The following is a 14,547-nucleotide window of genomic DNA, read 5'->3' as shown; positions in this document are numbered from 1 at the left end:
CTTTTTTTTCTTTTAAAAGTGTATTTATTTTGAGAGAGAGAGAGAGAGAAGGCACAAGTGGGCAAGAGAGAGAGAGAATATCCCAGGCAGGCTCCACACTGTCAGCACAGTGCCTGACGTGGGGCTCAAACTCAGGAACCGTGAGATCATGACCTGAACCAAAAGCAAGAGTCTGATGCTTAACGGACTGAGTCGCTTAGGTGCCCCCAGGGTACAATTTAAGAGATGGGCTAGTGGACCAGCACAGACCTTTGTAGTTAATCTCTTTTTTATTGTCACTCCTTTCAGATTTTCAAAATTTTAAGTTTGAAGTTTATATTTCTGATTTATTGTTCACAACTACTGTAGTGTTTACTGTAGAAAGATGTGATCATGTATGTGCCATTGAGACCTCCTGAAAGTACAAAGTTGAATGAAAAGTAAATGGCTGCACTAATGCTTCAGCGAAGCACTTAACCCTTTTTCCTCTCTTCTGCACACCTCCCCCATCCCTCCCCAGCCTTTTGTTTCAGACACTGGGCACCACCCTGGAAATGATGAATGAGGCTGGCGGCATGGACACAATTCCTGTCGAAACTGTCTAGATCTGGTATTTCTCTATGAAACCCTCCAACACCTTCCTCCCGGTGGTGGGCTTGCGGTTTTTGAAGGCCATACCTGCTGCACCCTCTTTTTCCTTGCAAAGCAATAAAGCGATTGTTTCTCTTTATCCCCAACTCTGTCTTCATGTTATATTTTGGCTCTGAAACACAGAGGTCGGTTTTCGACAAAACCGTTTTGCTGTCCTATGAAAGTGATATTCATGGAAGGTAGCATGAACTTGCAATTTAGAGTAGGGATATGTAAAACAAAATGTTTTTGAGTTTGTCATCCCCCACCTTTATCCTTTACCTCTCATGGCCCTAATGACCTCCATTTTCCCCCTCCATAAAGAAATCTTTCAACAGCTCTCATATATGTGCCTGTATTATTATCATTATTATTATTATTATTTTTTTCCCTGACAAAGCCTACCAGGAAAGCACTGTTTGAAAAGTTCAGTACGGCTTCCAATCTCAGGCTTTATCTTTGAAATTTTGCACACTGAGTTAAAATATTGCTACATTTGTGGCCTGGGATCGTCCCTCCTAATTCCATATGAAACAAGAGTGCCAAAGAACTCTTAGAACTCCCCTTGTGAATTTGCTTGGTGAGCAGTTCTGGACTTGGCGTTTTAATCTCTCCATCAGGATCAACGTGATCCTGTGTTAAAGCCAAGGTCAAGTGGGATAAGCAGTTGAACTTTCTGCTTTGTCTTGCGTGGCTCCTTGAAACATGTAACCTTTCTAGGCTTGGTTTTGCTTTGGAGGGGAATCTGAAGTCCAAGCAGATGTTTCTTTCCTTCTTTTGAAAACCCCTTTTCATTTTACTAGGCATGGTGTCAAAGAAGCAATTGGGGGTAGATTAGGTAGAAGGTGGAAGGTCAGTGTTTTCTTTGTTAATATTGCAAAATAAGAGTTTTTTTTGTGTTTTATTTATTTTTATTTTCTGCCAGTTGGGCCACTGAGAGTAAGTTGTTGATTCTGAAGACGTAGATTTAATCCCTTCATGGGCCAGCAATGGCTCTGGAGTCAAGGTAAGAAAAGAAAAGACTGGGCTATAGCCATATGATCCCTTTTAGTTGGCAGAAAATAAACCCCTTAAGCAATGAGCTGTCACCTTCTAAGGCTTTTTCCTCCAATGCAGTCAGTGTAAATGACTCCCTTCTTCCGCATAATGCTCTAATTTATCTTTGTTACTAATAACGTGTGAATAAAGCGGTAGTTAAGCTGCTGTTCTCCGATGCAGTCCCATGTTTTCTCAAATGAACCAGCATGCACGCATTATCTTTAATTAGAAGCGACATTTATGGTCAACTTTATGGCCTCTGTCATTTCACGTGGCTCACTCACAAGTCCCTTAAAATAACTGTCCTTTCACAACATCAAGTGGTTGACCTTCTGCTCCAGGATAGCCTGTGGGACAGCCTACCAGCTGGTAGTGGTATTTGATGACACAACACCATACACTCACTTCTGCCTTTTTCTACCTGGAGGTAGAAGTCTAAACCTCCAGTTCATATTTTCTGTAAAGCCTTTGGGATAGTGGCAAATCATTCTCTGGCTAATTTCGTGGGCAAAAAGTAATTAAGAAAAAAAAACCCCACAAAGAATGGAGGGCACATATAAAGGTTCTAGAATTTTATGGTTGGGAAGAGATCCTTGCAAGGAAATTGAAAAATGGCTTCTAGGTATCATGGCCAAGAATCAGTGCCACTTTTGTGGAAACACTAAGTATGCCTGAATTCTCACGTAAATCATTTTTTTCTTGTTTTGCCCTTGTCTAGTAGCCAAAATTAGCTTTCTGTCCTTTTGTCATTAACTGGGGAGCACTGCTAACTTTTTGACTGAATAGATGGTATAATGTAAATACCAAATAAAAGATGGATTTTTAATTCTCATTGCACATAAGAAATACTGTGCCTAGGTTCCAGTTTCTAGGCTTCTGATTGAATTGGTTTTGTGCTGAGGGAGGATGGGTGGCATTGATTTTTTTTTGTTGTTGTTTAATGTTTAGTTTTGAGAGAGAGAGAGACAGAGGGAGAAGCTCAAACAGGCTCTGTGCCAAACAGCCTGATGCAGGGCTCAGTCCCACAAACTGTAAGATCATGACCTGAGCCCAAATCAGGAATCAGAGGTTAACCAACTGAGCACCCAGGTGACCTTATGTTGATTTCTTTTTAAAAGATTCTGAAATTATTCTAATGAACCCCAGCTGACAACCATGGTAGGCAGAGACTCTGGAAGCTACCACCTATGTTAGGGCATTTTGATTGGCAAAGATCGATTCTTCTTTCAGGAAAAAAAAAAAAAAAAGAAAACAATCATTTCTTGGGGCCCCCTGGGTGGCTCAGTTGGTTAAGCGTCTGACTTCAGCTCAGGTCATGGTCCTGCAGTTCGTGAGTTCCAGCTCTGCGTCAGGCTCTGTGCTGACAGCTTAGAGCCTGGATCCTGCTTCGGATTCTGTCTGTCTGCCTGTCTGTCTGTCCCTCTCTGCCCCTCCCCACTTAATGCTCCGTCTCTCTGTCTCTCTCTCTCAAAAATAAATAAACATTAAAAAAAGATATTTAAGAAAACAGTCGTTTCTTTTTCACTATATATTCAACTGCATAGTTACGTATTGAAAAACTTCTGATGAAACTAAAATTAAGCCTTGTTTAATCTTCACGAACTAAAAGTGTATAGTGACCTAGATAACTGTCACTATACACTTTTAGTTCGTGAAGATTAAGAACTAATCTTAATTGAGAGTTTGCTTCTTGGGCCAGGATTGCAAATTATGATGAATTGATAGAGAATTTTTATAAATATGAACAAATAAATTCCCTTTTTTTGCCTAACCTAATTTGAGCTGCTTCTGTCCCTTACAATCAAAAGATCTCTGCTCAAATGTGGGGCAGACAAAATATTATAGCAACTATTACACTTAGTTGCTTATTACTTAGTCAGGACCTCAGAGGTTCCCAACACTGCATCTATCTTTTGTATGAGTGTTTTATGCTTTTTAAGAGTTTTTGAGTTGAACATGTAAATGTTTTCTGCTCTCATTTGGAATCATGTATTTCTAGCTGGACTATAAGCTCCTTGAAGGTGATTTAATGTCTTGATTTTTTTTTTTTTTTTTTTTTTTTTACTTTGCAATGTGTAGCATAGTGCTTGGCCCACAGTAAGCATTTAAATTACTTCTCAGTTGAGTTTTCAGACCAAGGAAGAAGAGAATTAAATAGCCATGTAATAAAAGATGCAGAACTAGCCTCAGCACCTATTAGTTGAATGTGACTTTCGTAAGACTGAGGACAATTAAAAAGAAAAAAGAGCCCCCCTGAAATCTTAGTATAGATCTAAGTACTGACAGATGAAAAGATCTAGAATGAAGGAATGAGCTGAATAAGATGCCGAGGAAGTGTAAGAAGTTCTGATAGTTTCTTATTTACTGGGCCAGTTTTAGGTGCGGACTTCACAGTCTTTGGCAGACTGTGAGCCATGGCAGTTCAGTGGGTGCCAAAAGCATGGGCTCTGGACTCAGAAACACTCAGGGGTCAGATCCGACCTCCGCTGTTCACTAGCAAGATGATCTTGAATAAATTATTTAGTGTGTTTCAGAGTTCGTTTTATTATTAGAAATTGTAATTCAGCTCATTACATTTATGTAGAGATAACATGGTAAAGAGGAAAGAGTGTGGGGATTAGCATCCAGTGCCCTGGGTTCAAATCCCAACTCTGTCACTTCTTGTCGCCTGTTCTCTGTTCCGCGAAATATGGGTCATAACTTTCTGTTGGTTTACCTCTCAAGGCTGCTATGGGCAATAATGACAAAGCCGATGAGAAATCGTAAAGGGCTGTCCTAATGTAATTATAAAAAAAAGAGAGAGCATTCCTATTCTTCTAACTTAAAAAGTCTGTAAATAGAAGGGTTGGGGCCTAATCATTTCGATGAAGTCCAGTGACAGTAAGCATACCATTGTCGATACAGTAGAGTAGGTACCTTTCAGCATAGTCTGTCTTTATTCCGGGATTAGCCCTGGGAATAAACATGAAGCTCAAAAGTATCTTTGGCTGCATAGACTTAGAGATGACAAAAACATCTAAAAAGAACATTATGATCTCATAAACGACACCGAAATTCTCACTTGGGCATTGTGATTCAGCAGGTTTTTCCTTTATTTGAAGGTAATTATCTACCTGGTGGCTGTCATGTTTATAAAGTAAACCCAAAGTATTTAGTTTCCATTTGTTTTGTTTAGGTTGGTTTTTCCTTTGTCTTGCCCTGGGTCTGAAGAAAGCCCACGCATAATAGGAATGGCATGGAGCTATTTTCAAAAATGTGGCCAGAGGAGCTAGAGCTGAACTACCACTGCAGAAATAAACAGTATCTACTTTTATGACCTAACTTGAACAGCAGCGGGGACCACAGAAAGCCTCCCACCTGCTATAGGCATTCCTGCCCTTTGTCCTGTGTTCTTCATTTATTCTCCCACCAATGGTACCTGTTGCCACATCTCCTTCCAGTGCTGGGCATGTTTACTTTTCTCTCAGTGTGCAGGTTTGGATGCACTTTCTTTCTGGAAATCTATCAAAGTCAGCCTCTAGCCTGCGGTCTAGAGCGCAGAAGAGTTTTGTCATAGCTTGGTCCAACTTCTGAACAATGATATTAAACTTCTGATGTCTGAAATGTTTACATTAGCTCTAGCCACGCTGTTTACTGCAGTTGTGGCCACTAACACTGTTTGGTCCAGATGAGAGAACAAGATCAGCAACTGAGATTGTTTTGTGTTGTAAGTTCTACTTGCAGATGTCCTCCAACTAATGAAAGCCAGAGTGTATTTCTTTCTCTGATCACATGATCAGAAAACCAAGGTTGATGGGGACATTCAGAAAGCGTTACTTTCCAAAGTTGACAAGTGATTGTGGGAAGTAATGTCAGGCCTCCTTAGACATTTTCGGATAGAATTAAGAGGTAATTTGCTTTCTTGGGTATATTTCAGAGGCCCATCAAAGCCTTGTATGTGGAAAGGAGTATGCACTATATTTTAGTAGTGTCTGTTTTGCTATTACTTTTTGAACTGCGAGGGTATGAATTGTTTCGGTACGTAAAACAAGCATTGAATTCAAGTAGTTTTCAATCAGCTAAAAAGATGCTTTATTTTCTCAATAATTTTGGCTCTGTGGACATGGTTTTGGAGCATACACTGCCTGGTCTTAGAAATATGCATAGAAAGGACCTCACTTCATTTTTCCTTTTGTTTTCATTTGTTTAATATTATACTAATAGACAAGTTGGGCCAACTAAAGAGACAGAAAAAGAGGCAACTTAAGAGAAGGGTGATTTTAATTAACAAACTCCTTTTAAAGCTGCTGAAATATGCCCCTTGGATTGGCAGTGCTTTACCATTAGAACCAGACAGACCTGAAAAATCTTGAACTTTTCTTTCACTTAAATTTTTCACAAAATAATTTCTTTTTTTCTTAATGTTTTTATTTATTTTTGAGACAGAGAGAGACACAGCATGAGCGGGGAAGGGGCAGAGAGAGAGGGAGACACAGAATCCGAAGCAGGCTGCAGGCTCTGAGCTGTCAGCACAGAGCCCGACGTAGGGCTCAACTCACAGACTGTGAAATTGTGATCTGAGTGAAGTCGGACGCTTAACCGACTGAGCCACCCAGGCACCCCAACACAAAATAATTTCTTTGGAAAGAAAGGAGTGATCTTTCAGGAGATTTTCCACATTGCCCTAGAGAGAGTATAGTTTTAAATCTTACTTGAAGAAAAATACAGTTTTAAATCATTCCTTGAAGGTATTAGTGGACTGCATAGGCTTTATTCCATGATAGAAAACACTAATACAATGGGAACTTATACAATGAAAACAATTTTCAACTTGTACACCATGGAAGCTGCGTGCTTTGCAACAGGAAGATATTGCAGCAAAGGAATTTGGACAGCAGCTTGAGATTTGCTATAATAGCATTTGAAATGCCACTTTCTAAGGATTTTGTTCTAATCTACTAAGCTTGGATCTTTGAACATTTGAAGCCTGAGAAAGCCTGCTTGATTCTTTTTATTACCATAGTAATATTAAAGAATATACATAGTCTTTTGTTTAGAACCCTTTTGACATATCTGTCCATTAAGTGTGTAAAGCCTTTTCTTGAAAACATGTTGCTGTTATATTTTAACTTTGAACATATGTGAGTTTCTCTAAGCCATATAATACAGTAAATATGCAGAAAAATATGTATTCACCTGCCCTGTCAACGAGGCTAGTGTCTTCTAAGCTAAATGAATTCACTTAGGAACAACTTTATTAACAATGGTGATAGCAAAAAGCGAACATTTTTCTGAGTACTGATTACATGAAAGGAAGGTGCTATGCCCTTTACATGTGGCAGAGAGTGGCTCGTTTTCTCCCATCCTGTTTCCTCTCTTTCCTGGCAATCCAGTGAGTACATTTTCATGCTCATTTATAATTAGGTGTGGCCATGTGGATTATTTCTTGCCAATGGAATAGTAGTGATGTGTACCACTTCTAGGTCTAGCCCATAAAATCCTCCCACATGGGATGCTCTGTGCCCTTTTCTTTTCTGCTGGCTTGTGGTTCCAATGTTCCTGATTGAAGTAGAGCCCCCTGACAATCAAGAAAACCAATGTAGGATTGTATGTGTGTGAGAAATAAATTTTGTCCTATTGAAGTTGTTATAATTTGGTCACTGACTTGTTGGAGCAGCTAGCATTACTTTAATGCACATGTATTTAATTCTTTGCTCTTTGAGATAGAAGTACTATTTTACCCATTTTAAGGATAAGGAAACTGGCTGATAGAGAATTAAAAAAATAATGCCTAAGTGAACAGTTCCTAAATGGTAGAGCTGAGACCTGATCTGAGTTCTGTAGATGCCTCTTTCTCTTAATATGATTAGCAGTAAGAGGTAAGACAATACTTTATGTTTCAAATCTTATAGTTTGCATTACACAGCTCAACCCTTTAGTATTGAAAAAATGTTGTTTGCATAGTAGGCTCTCAGTAAAGTCCAGTATTCACCAACCTTTGTCTGCAAAATTTTTGTGGAGATAATTGGGAATTGTTTTTCAAAGAAAATTGAGATTTATTTAAGTTATATAGCACTAATATTGTAGATTTAAAAGAAGAGTTAAAAATTATATCACTAGTGGGGCACCTGGCTCAGTTGGAGGAGTGACTCTTGATCTTGGGGTCGTGAGTTCGAGCCCCATGTTGCATGTAGAGATTACTTTAAAAAATTGGGGTACCTGGGCAGCTTAGTTGGTTAAGCATCCGACTCTTGGTTTGGGTTCAGGTCATGATCTCGCGATTATGAGATCAAGCCCCACCAGGCTAATCTCCAAGCATGGAGCCTGCTTGAGATTACTCTCTCTCCCTTCACCCCTTTCCTGCTCTCTCTCTCTCTCCCTAAAACATATATATATATAAAGAAAAAGCTATGTCACTAGAGTGTCATTATATGAAGATTTATGATCAATATTATCAAATAATACAAATCTATAGTGTACTTTTTCAAATCACTTTTTTTTAGTTTAAATTGGTTATTTAAAACATTAACAGAAACTACTTTTGTTACTTTTGGTATTTTACTCAAGTTATTTTCACTGAACTATTTTGTGGTTTTGATCATAGGAAATCTTCATAGTCATTTTAAATCTGAGGTCTGTATTTTTAGATCCCTGTGTCTCATTGTCATTCAAGAGACTGTGGGCTTTCCCACATCTATCAAGGGATAGCACTGTAACTGCATCATGTTATTTGGATCATTGGAAAATATGTTTTGAACTGTTGCCATAATGTATGCACAATCAAGTTAAACAAGCACACTAAATTCATCACAGGATAATACGTCTTTAAATGTAGAGACTTTGCATGGCTTATTAAAAAGAAGAAGAAGAAGAAGAAGAAGAAGAAGACGACGACGACAGAAGAACCAAGTCTTGAAGTCTTGGAAGTACATACATGCCTAAAGAGAAAAAGCCTACTGGTTAGTAGAAAACTTGAGCATCAATTAGATTTAAGGAAAGCATTCTCAGAGGTTCAAAACAAGTAGTGAAGTACATGAAGGCATTGAGAAAGCTCACAATTGGTATAACAAAATGCTTGGAATACCAGAGGAAATACACTTTCGCTATTGTTTTATAAAATAACATATTTATTCATGGTTAATAACTAAGTATAACATTCCATGCTAAGGACCAAAGTCCTTCATTTTCTTATTGAAACATTGGAATGGTTTTCTATAATAAAGAATGACAAAACCTTGCTTCTCAATAACAGAATGATGAGTTTGTCTCACTGGAAAGTGTTGTTTGGCAGTTTTCTCTTTATCTTGCAAAGGGCTCCCTGCTAATTCTCAGCATTACCTGTTACTCTTGACCTCAAGACTCTAGGAGTAGAATCTAGTTTATGGGCCAAACTTCCTAGAGGAACACCAGGTCCTACACTTTTTGCATATAAAGTTCCATTTAGTCCTGGCAACGCAAGGCTTTCTGGTTCAAAGAGAAGAGTCTTATAAGACTTCTTGGACACCACATAACTCTTACAAAACAACATTTTGATGAATTAAGTGTAAATGAATCAGAAACATATGGATTAAATTTCCTTTGAAATATGCATGCCTTTTCTGAATTAAGGGGGAAAGCATTTGGCAAAATGTATTTTGCTGAACCCAAAACACTAGAATAAAGCTCAAAGTTTTCCTGGATCCCCAAATTATGCTGGAGTCTCTTTTCTTTTGAAATTAATTCATGTTTAGGTTTAATACTGTTTATTTTTTATATTTGAAAATGACTTTACTCTGACCTCTAATTTCTTCCCTGGATTTGTGCTTCCCTTTGTTCTTGATAAAAGCCCTGGCACTCAGAAGGATGCATCCAAGTTTAAATTCATGTTATCATCCAAATTTTGGTAGAAGATGTGCATTCTGCTTCCCTGGGTGTAATTGTGCAATCTTAATTTTTACATCTTATTCAAACTAAAAAGTATTGTGTAAGTTGTCTAGAATATTCCCCCATGCTGTGGTCACTTGGAAAAGGCATGAAACTGGAGGACGTTTGAAGATGTGGAAGAAAGAGACACCAGGTCCCAATTTGATAGAGGTAAACATAGCGACACCCAGCGAGGAAACTTGTTGTGTGGTAAGGGCGATTCTCTTCCTGCTCTGCTGCTGTAGAGGGTACGTCTACTCCTTTTCCACCTTCCTCATTAAGTCATGGTGATAGAAGAGGAAATGAACGCAGTTGGCTCTTACTAAATTTTAGTATCCCTTTTTCCTCTTTGACTTTATTTACCTCTTTGGGTGGCCCTATGTTAAGAGGGACAGTAGATGCTTACTGAATTTGCTCTGTTCTGTGCACTGGTGGTTAAGATTCTCCTTTCCTTTTACCTGAGAATTCTAGATAAGGAACACAAGCCTTCTGACCTCTCCAGTCTGCTCCAGATACTTCTTCTTTACTTCACTCAACTATATGCAACAAGTCTTCTTCATCTTACTTAAATGAACTTTCTCCCTTCAGGGTCTTTGCACATGCTGTTCTCTGGGTTTGGAGTACTCCTCTACTTTCCGTCTCCCAGTCACTCCCATGGCTAATCCAATTCAGCTTTGAAGTCACAGTTCAGACGTCACCACTCCAGAAAAGGTCTTTGGTGAACAGCCTATCTCCAGTAGGTTCCGTTTCCTTCTGAAGTTATTTTTTTCCTTCAAAGTAGTTAAAATCACAATTTGTAATGATTCCAGTGATATGTTTGTTCCCCTGTTTGTATTTCTTCCAAAAAGGTAAGGATTGTATTTGCCTTGTGTATGATTTTTTATTTCAATGTCTAGCAAAGTACCTGGCGCACAGCAGGCATTGAACAAGTGTCGAATGAGTGACATGCAATTTCTGTAGCAAACTTGCTAGAGAAATAGAAGAGATAGTAGATGGAATCGGTTGAAAGGGTTTGCTGGGACGTTACATTGTGTGTGTTGTCTTGGTTTAATGATTAATGATTTAATGTCTCTTTCACTTTCAGCAATGCCCTGGTTTGGATTATGAATTACATGGTCACTCTAGTTATCTAGTATTTTGAATTTTCTTAGCTTCCTTTATGTAAAGATAGTGTCCCCTGTAGTTACATATGGGATGATGCTTTGGTTGGATATATCTTAGGGGAACATATGACTGTGTCCATCTATGATCTGGAAGGCACTTATACTCCCTATAGGGGAAAAAGAATATTGGTTCTTCCTATGTAGCTGAGATGAAAGATGGGTTTAAAAAAAGGCAGTGAAGTTGTGTATTATTTAGCTTCTGAGCTTACAGACAGCAATGATCTCAAGTAGACTTAAACATTTTTTTAAATGTTTTTATTTATTTATTTTGAGAGGTGGGGGGAGGGGCAGAGAGAGAGAGAGAGGGAGACAGAATCCAAAGCAGGCTCCAGGCTCTGAGCTGTCACCACAGAGCCCGACACTGGGCTTGAACTCATGAACAGTGAGGTCATGAGCTGAGCCTAAGTCAGATGCTTAACCGACTGAGCCACCCGGGCGCCCCTCAAGCAGACTTTTGATATGAATATAAGAATAGATAAATTGAGGTTGATAACTCAAGTCCTCGTGATATGCACCATCTTAGCTGCTGAGGTTGCAAAGGTGTCTAAGGGTTTTCTTTCAGCCCTTGAAAAGCTGATAACCTACTTCAGGAAAAGAAACGTACATGAAAATGTTAAATGGACTATGTGTACAATGTACGGAGAAAATGTGCTGTAGGATCTTATAAGTTAGATCAGGATGTTTGGTGACCAGGGAAAGATGTGTGGTGAAGCAGTCAGAAATAGGCTGAGAAGGTCGGGCCACATTATGAAGAACCTTCTTTGACTGAGAGATTTAAGTGGAGTGTAGTAGGAATGGAGAGGAAGAGAAGTAGCCTGGAAGGTATCTGTCTACCATTTGAATAACCCAGAAGTAAATTAACTTAAAAAATATGACAGTCGAAGATAGCTATCCTATCTTTGAAAATTCCTGATGCAGGTACTTGTAAAAAATTGGAAATTATTGATCTCAACACTTTTCCAAACCTTTTCAAAGATGCAGCAAATTAGAATCAGTTAACCTTGTAAATTTCTGATTCATTTTCATGTGACTCTTCTATTTTATAGATTTGTAATTGCGGGATATGCTTTAAGAGACTGTTTATTTTTTCTTAAGGGCCATGTCTGGAATTTGGTAACCTGCCACTTGGTTAGTATTTCCCAAAGCATGTTCCTTAGACCATTACTTCTGTGGGATGTTATGGTTGTAAGGAGGAAAAGGGGTTCATAGTCAAATTATTTTAGGAAGCACTAAGTAAACAAAGTTGAACATATTTCTTTTTCGGAAAAATTGTCAGCAAGTTTAATATGTTAATTTACCTTGTAATTTTAAGAATAGGATTCAAGATGCTGAGTTTCTAGCGCTTGAAAAAAGACTTTTTTTTTTAGAGCAGCTTTGGATTCATAAGAAAATTGAGAAAGTACAGAGACTTCCCATATACTCCATGTGCCCCACATGCACAGCATCCTCCAATATCAATATCCCCCACCAGAGTGGTACATTTGTTATAACTGATGAATCCATATTGACCCCAAGACTACAGTTTACATTATGGTTAACTCTTGGTATTGTTTATTCTATGGGTTTGGACAAATGTATAATGATAGGTACCCATCATTATGGTATCACATAGAGTATATTCACTGCCCTAAAAATCCTCCAGGCTCTGCCTTTTCATCCCTCCGCCAACAAACCCTGGCAACCACTGATCTTTTTACTGTCTCAATAGTTTTTGCCTTTTCAGAGTGTTATACAGTTGGAATCATACACTATGGCTTTTGATCAACTCTGACAATCTCTGTCTTTCAATTGGTGCATTTAGATCATTGATATGTAAAGTGATTACTAGTACACTTTGATTAATATTTACCATATTCATTACTGTTTTCTATTTTTTGCCATTGCTCTATTTTCATTTTCCACTCATTTTCTGCCTTTTGTGGTTTTATTTATTTATTTTTATTGATTTATTTACAGTGTCTATTTATTTTGAGAGAGTGTATGCACATACATGCACGAGTAGGGGAGGGACAGAGAGAGAGAGGGAGAGAGAGAATCCCAGGCAGGCTCCACACTGTCAGCACAGAGCCTGACAGTGGGCTTGATCTCACCCATGAGATCATGACCTGAGCTGAAATCAAGAGCCGGATGCTCAACTGACTGAGCCACCCAGGTGCCCCTGCATTTGGTGGTTTTAACGGAGCATTTTGTGATTCCATTTTTTCTTCTTACATATCAATTATACTATTTTAAAAAATTTCTTAATGTTTTTGTTTTTTTCAGACAGAGAGTATGAGTGGGGGAGAGACAGAGAGAGAGGGAGACCCAGAATCTGAAGCAGGCTCCAGGCTCTGACCTGACAGCACAGAGCCCAACATGGGGCTTGAACTCACGAGCCACGAGATCATGACCTGAGCTGAAGCTGAAGTCAGATGCTTAACCAACTGAGCCACCCAGGTGCCAACCCCCCCCTTTTTTTTTTTTTACTTTTTAAATGGTTGTCCTAGAGTTTGCAATATACATTTACAGCCAGTTCTATTTCATTTTCAAATAACAATATACCACTTCATGGATAGTGTGAGTACCTTATAATAACAAAATGATCCTAATTCCGGGGGACCTGGGTGGTTCAGTCGGTTAAGCATCCAAGTTTGTCTCAGGTCATGATCTCACAGTTCATGGGTTTGAGCCCTGCATCAGGTTCTGTGCTGACAGCTCAGAGCCTGGAGCTTGCTTCAGATTCTGTGTTTCCCTCTCTGTCTGCCCCTCCCCCACTCACACTCTGTATCTCAAAAATAAACATTAAAAAAAAAAAAAATCTAATAAATAAATAAATAAATAAATCCTAGTTCCTCTCTGTCATTCCTGTATCATTGTTGTCATTCATTTCACTTATATGTAAGCATATATAAATAAGCATTCCTTTATAAGCATACATAAAATATACACATAAGTATGCATAATCAAATACATTGTTAGTATTATTACTTTGAAGAAACTGTTATCTGTTAGATAATTAAGAATAAGAAAAAAAAATTTTTTAATTTACCTAGACTTATTCTTCCTTTGATGTTCTGCCTTTATGTGGAACTTGATCTACATAAATTCTTTATTCTTACTAAAGAACTAATTTTAATATTTCTTGTGAGTCAAGTCTACTGGTAACAAATTTCCTCAATTTTGTTTCTATGAGGAAGTCTTTATTTCTCCTTTACTTCTGAAAGATAATTTTGCAGGGTACTGAATTCTAGGTTAGTGGCTTTTTTTTTTTTCTCTTAATCCTTAAATATCTCACTGGGTTTTTGCTTGCATGGTCGAAGGAGAAGTCAGATGTGATTCTTACCTTTGTTCCTCTATAGGTAAAGTGTTTCTTTCCTCTGGCTTTTTTCAGGAATTTTTCTTTATCTTTGATTTTCTGTGGTATAAAAATGATATGTCTAGGTATAGGGATTTTTGGTTTGTTTTTGTTTTTGTTTTGCATTTGTCCTGTTTGATGTTCTCTGAATTTCCTGGATTTTTGGTTTGATTTCTGACATTAATTTGGGGGAAATTCTCAGTCACTATTGCTTCAAATATTTCTGCTGTTCCTTTCGTCTTCTCCTCCTGGTATTCTCATTACATCTTTGTTACACATTTTGTAGGCATTCCACAGTCTTTGAGTATTCTATTCTGGTGTTTTTTAGTTGTTTTTTTTTTTTTTTGTTTTTTTTTGTTTTTTTTTTTGTCCTGTTGTCTTTGCTTTTTACTTTTCAAGGATTCTATTGATATATCTTCTAGCTCAGAGATTCTTTCCTCAGCTGTGACCAGTCTACTAATGAGCCCATCAAAGGTGTTCTTCATTTTGGCTATAGTGTTTTTTAATTCTGGCATTTCTTTT

At 38.1% G+C, this 14,547-nt stretch overlaps 1 long non-coding RNA gene across 1 annotated transcript in view; it reads left to right on the top strand.

Annotated features, from left to right (window-relative positions):
* The window catches only part of LOC122241001, a 133,573-nt gene extending 132,926 nt beyond the window's left edge, over positions 1-647 (top strand). The window contains exon 3 of the long non-coding RNA XR_006220893.1: positions 500-647. This is a non-coding gene — a long non-coding RNA (uncharacterized LOC122241001). The remainder of the gene's footprint in view (positions 1-499) is intronic.
* Positions 648-14,547: the final 13,900 nt, after the last annotated feature.

The sequence above is a fragment of the Panthera tigris genome, chromosome A1 (assembly GCF_018350195.1).
Source record: "Panthera tigris isolate Pti1 chromosome A1, P.tigris_Pti1_mat1.1, whole genome shotgun sequence".
Taxonomy (NCBI): domain Eukaryota; kingdom Metazoa; phylum Chordata; class Mammalia; order Carnivora; family Felidae; genus Panthera; species Panthera tigris.
This window is presented reverse-complemented; position numbering and strand designations above follow the sequence as displayed.